We start from the raw sequence: 7,053 nt of genomic DNA on the forward strand, positions 1-7,053 counted from the left end.
GCTCCACCCTCCCTTGGGTGGGGCAGGAAACCTAAAATCTCCCCTTTTCCTGGGGACCACCCTCTTACACTTTCACTATTGAAACTGTTCCTGAGACCATTCCTCATTTTCACAAGTTTGATGGGTTAATGTGCTCACATGCTGACAGTCTGGGTGGGCTCTTTCTCTTTCACATAGGTTTTCTTGATCATGCATATTTATTTATTTTTTGCCACTTCTATCGCCCATTTACCTGCATGGGTGCTTAACAGTTTGTCATCTCAGACTTCAAGCAGACTTCTTTGATGGCATTGAACCAAGGGAAACATGAAATTACCATTTTTATGGCAGATTGTCATATAACCATGACAAAAACAGGCCAGTATTTCAGCTTTAATTTCTTTATTTTTCCCCTCCCCCTCCACACAGGTCCTATTGCCATTGCTAAAATTAAGACACATTTCAATGTCATGGCTTCTGCACTTGAGGTTCTGTCTCTGCTTGAAGTGCCCACTGTAACACTTCATTCATCATTGTCAAATAACTCCCTTCTCAAAACAGGGGAGGGAAAAGCACAAGAGATGGTGATGGTTCACGGGTGACTTAATGGTGGGAATTTTATGGGGATTACACCTGAGAGGAAAAATCAAACATCATACAAACGTGAACAGTGATGTAAAATATATACACATTTAAATAAATATTTAATAAAAATGCACCATGATATTGTAAAAAATAACTCCCTCTCAGGACCCTGCTAGATCACTCTGTGTACAATAGCACCCCTCTGTTACCTTAATCTATTCCAGACCTTTTCTTCATAATACATTTGTCTTTGTCATTCTGACTTGCTGTACTACAAACCAGTCCCTCCAATTCCTTGAATCTTGTAAATAGCAATATTTTGTCTTTCCATATGGCTCACTGGTGTTCCATTATGTGGCGAAACCACGTCTTCCTGATCTAGTCCTGTCTCAGTGGGCACACAGGTTGTTGCCTTGGTTTAGGTGTAATTTGGTCATAAATACGTGGAGAGGTAAGCTGGGCATCTTCAAGTCTCCAGAGCCTTTTCATTTCTCCACTGACATGATCATTAAGCACTAACTCTCCATCCTCCTTCCCCTCAACCCCTGGCAACCACATTCTACTTTCTGTTTCTGAATTTGACTACTCTGGATACTCACCTAAGTGGAATTTCTCTGCCTTTGTCCTTTTGTGTCTGGGTAATTTATTGCCTTTATTATAATGACTTTAAGTTTCCTACAAATTATAGCAGGTGTCATAATTTCCCTCTTTGCTTAAGAGTGAATGTGGCATTGTCTATGCCACATTTTGCTTCTACATTTGTTTGTTCCGTGGACACCAGTTGCTCCTAGATGCAGAGAGACTGTGAATAATGCTGCTGTAAATGTGGGCACACAGGTGTCTGCTTGAGTGGCTGCTTTCAGTTCTCCTGGGTATGTTCCTGAAGTGGACTTGATCTATCATATGTTCATTTTATGTTAGTTTTTAAGGTAATTGCCATTCTGCTTTCCACAGCAGCTGCACTAATTTACTTTCTTCCTTAAATGGCAGAACAATACTGAAGTTTGTGGGTCTACCACATTTTGTTTATCCATTCACCTACTGATGGGCATTTGCATTGTTTCTACCTTTGCCTGTTATGAACAGCACTGCTTTAAATATCTGTGTACAAAATTTAGCTTTAACACCTGTTCTCAGTGCCTGGGGGTATAGATCTAGGTGTGGAAATGTTGAAGCATACAGTAGTACTATTTTTATTTTTAAAGATTTATGTATAGAAGAACTGTGGTGTAGGCCAGAGTTGCAGAGGTGAGAGGATTTACCAGAGACAGAGTGAGGAGCAGAACAGGTGCATCTACTGAAATACACTGCTGAGAAGAGCAGTGGGTGAGACAGGAGGAGTCTGCTGAGCCATGTGGGTTAACTCTGTGGCTGGGGATCGAACTCATGCCTCAGTGACTGGTGATAGCTTCATAGTGCTGAGACTTAAACCCCTGCACCACCACGGAGGCCCCAGTAATACTATTTTTAACATATCTGGGAAGTGCCAAACAGACCCCATTAATGAAGCATAGACTATCTCATTTTACATTTCCATGAGCATACTTGCAATATTTGTTATTTAAAATTCTCTTCATTTTAGCCATGGCAGTGTGTGTGAAGGGGATTGTGATTCTAGTTTTAATTTGTATTTCCATAATGACTAGTGATGTGGACGTCTTTGCAGGTGGTTGTTTCCATTACTTTGTTTCCATTACACTCTACACCACAGGCTTTTTTTTTTTACACACCCTTTATTCTTTCAGAAAAGAAAAATTACAGGGCCTCCCTGGTGGTGCAAGGGGTTAAGTGTTAGCACTGTGAAGCAATCCACAACTACTGTAGCACAAGTTTGATCCACAGCCAGGGAGCTTCCCACATGGCGAGGCAGACCTCTCCTGCCTCACTTGCTGCTCCCCTCAACAGTATATTTCAGTAGATCTGCCTGTTCGGCTCTCCACTCTCTCTGGTGAATCCTCTCACACACCCACCCCACCTCTGGCCTACAGCCCAGCTCTTGTATGCATAAATAAAGAAATCTTAAACAAAACAAGAAAAGAAAAATTACATGCTGTATCTCAGCATGAATGTTAAAATAAACAAAGACTGTCAAAGAAATAAAAGACTCAGCAGCATGCCCTTTCATTTAGTTGCTATCACTGTGTTTCTCCCAGGGTGTTTAAGAAATACAAACAATATCACACAAATAGAATTATCAGTTTCACAAATTAAAATACTGGATTTTGTTGATAAGAAAATTATGTTCCCTGTCACTTTTAATGTCTGTGTGGTCCCGTATCTGCGTATGTCTGTGTATGTGAGAGGCTGACACTATTTAGCTTGTTCTGTGTTCTTAGCTTGTTCCCATTATGCTTCTCCTTCACAGGACACTCGGTGAACAAATTAAAATCTCCAAAAGCATTTGGTTCTAGTCTAAATCATGACTCAGCCATTTATTGTAGAAAACAATTGCCTTTATTCTTCAGGCCTGCAGAGGGAGCGTAGAGAAACTTTGTGTAAATCAAATATTTCTTCCTTTGTCTTTCCCATTTGATCAATGGGAAAGGGTACATTTTTTTCCTAGGTGAAAAGAAGCTGTAAATAAGTTTGAAATTGTTCTGTTGCATAAAAGACTCCAGCCTGGAAGATGATGTGGTGGGGACACTTCAGGGCACAACCAGAGGGCTTGGTGCTTCTCCCTCAGGCACTGGGTGGAGACTATTTACAGTTTGATTAAAAAAATCTTAAAAAAAATTCTGAAGCCTGACTCCTCTGAATATGGTTAAGTAAATCTACTTAAAATTCTTTTAATCATTTCTAGTTCTTGCTTGATCCTGGCTGTGTGCTGCCTGAGCTTGCTTGTGTTTTGGAACATCCGACCTAAACTCTTAACTCATAATGGCTAACTCATAGGTTTTTGTGGTTTTTTTTAAAGATTTATTTATTTATGCATACATGAACAGGCCAGAGGTGCGGGGGTGAGAGGATTCACCAGAGACAGAGTGGGGAACAGAACAGGTGGAGTGACTGAAATACACTGCTGAGGGGAGCAGTGGATGAGTCAGGAGAGGTCTGCTGTGCCATGTGGGTAGCTCCCTGGCTGGGGATTGAGCTCATGCTGCAGTGGCTGCGGATAGCTTCATAGGTTGTGTCTTAACCCCTTGTGCCACCAGGGAGGCCCTTTTTTGTTTTTTCATTATTAATATCACTATATATGAATTTCAAATCAATGGGGTCAAATTGGATTTGCACAGTGCTGTGTGATGAAGTGAAATTTTGTAGAAACATTATGATCTTTATAAAAGTATATTCTGCCTGTGAAAAAAGCTTTATATATCCTCAGATGGCACCATTTCTCCTTCTGCATAAAAGCACTCATGTAATCCAAGCCTCAGACACATTTTCTATTTTAGGCTAATAGAGACCCTGATGCTGGTGTTGATGAGGCTCAGATTATTGAACAAGATGCTAGGTAAATGAGACTGAATATTTGATAGCTTTTATTGTGACTTATGAATGGAAAAGGAATCTGTGTTACTAAAAAAACATAATCAATGTTGTGATAGCATCTAAAAATAATCTTATTTATAGGTCATCACTAAATCATAAGACTCATGCAAATATAGTTTTCTCATTTTGATCTGGCAACAAAATTACTTCATGCTAAAATTGAAATGAAATAAATTGCATATGAATGGTGAGTCCCATCTGGATATGTTACCTTTTTCCAATTATGGAACATTTCATCAAACAGAGAATTCAAACAAACACAGTAGGTTTGTTTGTAGATGATGAAGAAAGAATATTTCAGTGATAAAAGATGTTTTCTTATATAATTTTACAAGTTATTAAAATACTGGGAAATTCTCCCACCTTTCCTTGGATGGAACTTGAAGTAGGATTGTTCTTTTGTCAGCAGCTTTATAGTGACACCCAGATAACATGTTGCACTTAAGTGGCTTTTAAATTCTAGTGTACTCCAGTATGGTTAATAGAGTAAGCAAGTATAGGAATTAAGTGAGAAAATTTGAAACATGAAACCAGAAAATGTGGAATTGCTAATAAAGGTAGAATCACAACTCATAGCCCCTGTCTCTGGTCACATGCATCGGTAAGATGCACAAGCTTTGATTGTTGGTCACCCACTACTGTCACTTACAAAAGGCAAACTTAATGTGTCCTGTCATTACTTGAAGGATTAAAGTCCCTCATTGGTTCCCACTGTCCTCAGGATAAAGTCCACACTCTAACTGAAGTTTATGAGACTCCTGTTATGTGCCCCTCACTTTCTTAGGCCTCCAGCCTGCCTCTTACATGCTCACTATCTTTTTTCTCCCCCTCCCCTCCCCTGCTCACCTGGCTGGTTCAAGTCCTCAGATGAGCTACTTTCTATGTGGCCCTGCCTGACCCCCACACCCCTACTGGGACACCACACCCCTATTAGGTGTCCCTTACAGGGGAGACCATGGCATTGCAAGCTTCCCATCACACACCTTGGGGCCCCCTGCTGAAGTTGCCTGTGGTATGCCTGACTGCCCTCCCAGGGCGCTCTGAGTTGTCAGCTCAGCTTGTGTCCTCACCTTCAAGCAGATGGCGGGCACTCAGTGAATCACTGGTAAATGCTTCGTGCATGCCTGTAAAGTAGAGCGGGCACTTTGCCTTGTATGGATGAGGAAACTGAGGCTCAGGAATTGGAGGACAAAACCATGGCCCCCACTTGGGCCTGTCTGGCCCCAAAGCCCTTCTCTTCTGGCCAAGACATAATCTCAGGGTTTTTGCCTGCTGGCTCCTCTCTCTCCTTATTAAATGTAGAGCGGAAGCACAGATCAGGAAGGGAAAGTGCTAGAGCAGCCCTCCAAACCTCTCTCGAATGCCAAGGGCCTTGTTGATGACTGGGATGATACCGCGTGGCAGGCATTAATTACTTGTGGGCTGTGTGGGAGACAGCATTGTCACACCCCTCCAAGGTGGGATTTCAGGTGAAGGGCAAAGATGTAGGTGGTCTCGGTGACCTTGCCAGGACTGGGTTAGCAGGCAGGAGGCCAACTTCCCCGCAGGACCAGTGGTGTCCTGAGCACAGTGCTGCAGGGTGAGGCTCCTGTGGGGGGACAGTGTGCATTTTTACGTCCTTACTGTTTTGTCAGAGTGCTCAGTGTACAGCAGTGATCACACTCTCTCGTGCTTGGGGGTCTCCTGGGGGTCCCCTCACAGTAGAGGTCCTGACCCAGTGGGCTGCTCAGTAATGAAACCAGACCCCTGTGTTCCTCCATGCACATACATTACACGAACCCCAAAAGCCCCAGTTTTCTGAATCCAGCCCTTCCTGCACTGGGTCATCCTGACCGCTGCCGCCCTACCCGCTGCCCGAACTCAGCCACCCACAGGGAGATGGTCTTCCTCTTCCCTTCACTTTTGGGCTCACCTTATACTCTCATGGCCCAAAGAGGTCCCCACAGCAAACTGCAGATGGTGCAGCCCCACTGGCTCCTAAAGAGACCAGGTTCCCACTAGCAAGAACCCCACTCCAAGTCCCCGCCCCCGGAAGCGCTCACGGGGGAGGGTGGAGCTCTTTCATGGTGGCCAAGTCGCGTTCCCCCCAACACCCCCTTTCCCCGCAGTCCTGCCACACCTTGACAGGAAATTTAAACTGAAGTGGAGACAGATATCCCTGTCTTCTCCAAAAATGGAGTTAACCTAAAAATTCTGAAATCCATGTAGAAGGCTCAAGTAAGTGTCCCCACAGTCTAAGGTTGAAATGTTTGTTATGATGTAACTTTTATTTGTACCCAGTTCAGTTTCAAAATTGCTAAAATGTGTTGAGCTTTAGACGATAACATTTGTTGTAATGATTGCTAGGTTGAAATCATGGTTAAAAAGGGTGAGGGCCGGTGCAGGGAGACACATTGCAAAGGTGTCTGCAGTGTATTAGTGACACCCTTTCATTGACAGCCACAAATTTGTTTAGAGTGAAATGTTTTATGCTACACACACACAAATCCCCTTTAACAAAAGGGGGTTTAAATATTGTTGGCAACCCTAATGATTCCTTTGAATGCCTCTCGCTATGCCCAGAGGGTTTTTTCTTCATTCCCCCCAACCCCACTTCGCCCTTTTTCCAATTTGAGTCCAGCATCCATTTAAGTTATGATGCTTCTGCCCTTGTATGGTTTGCAAGCTTGCCCAGAAACAAGACCACTGTCGAACCACCACAAAAGTGTAAATGAGTATTTTAATGCCACAATCCTTCCTCTTGCCTGTGAAGTCTCTGCAGAAATGAATCAGGATTTGAGCTCTAGGATGAGATGAAAAAGAAAGCATGTTGTTTGCCAGGAGACTAGATTTCTACTGATGTGTGACAAGTTGATTTGAAACACAGGAATTTCATTCTTTTCTCTTCTGTTCTTCCCCCCGCCCCCATCTTTTTGTAAAGGCGATTTACTCACAGGAAGGAGCTTTCAGCCATAAAATTTTGTTTTATGAAATGTCATGACTCCATAATTTTGTCTTTAT

The sequence above is a fragment of the Talpa europaea genome, assembly GCF_964194135.1.
Source record: "Talpa europaea genome assembly, chromosome: 2".
NCBI lineage: Eukaryota > Metazoa > Chordata > Mammalia > Eulipotyphla > Talpidae > Talpa > Talpa europaea.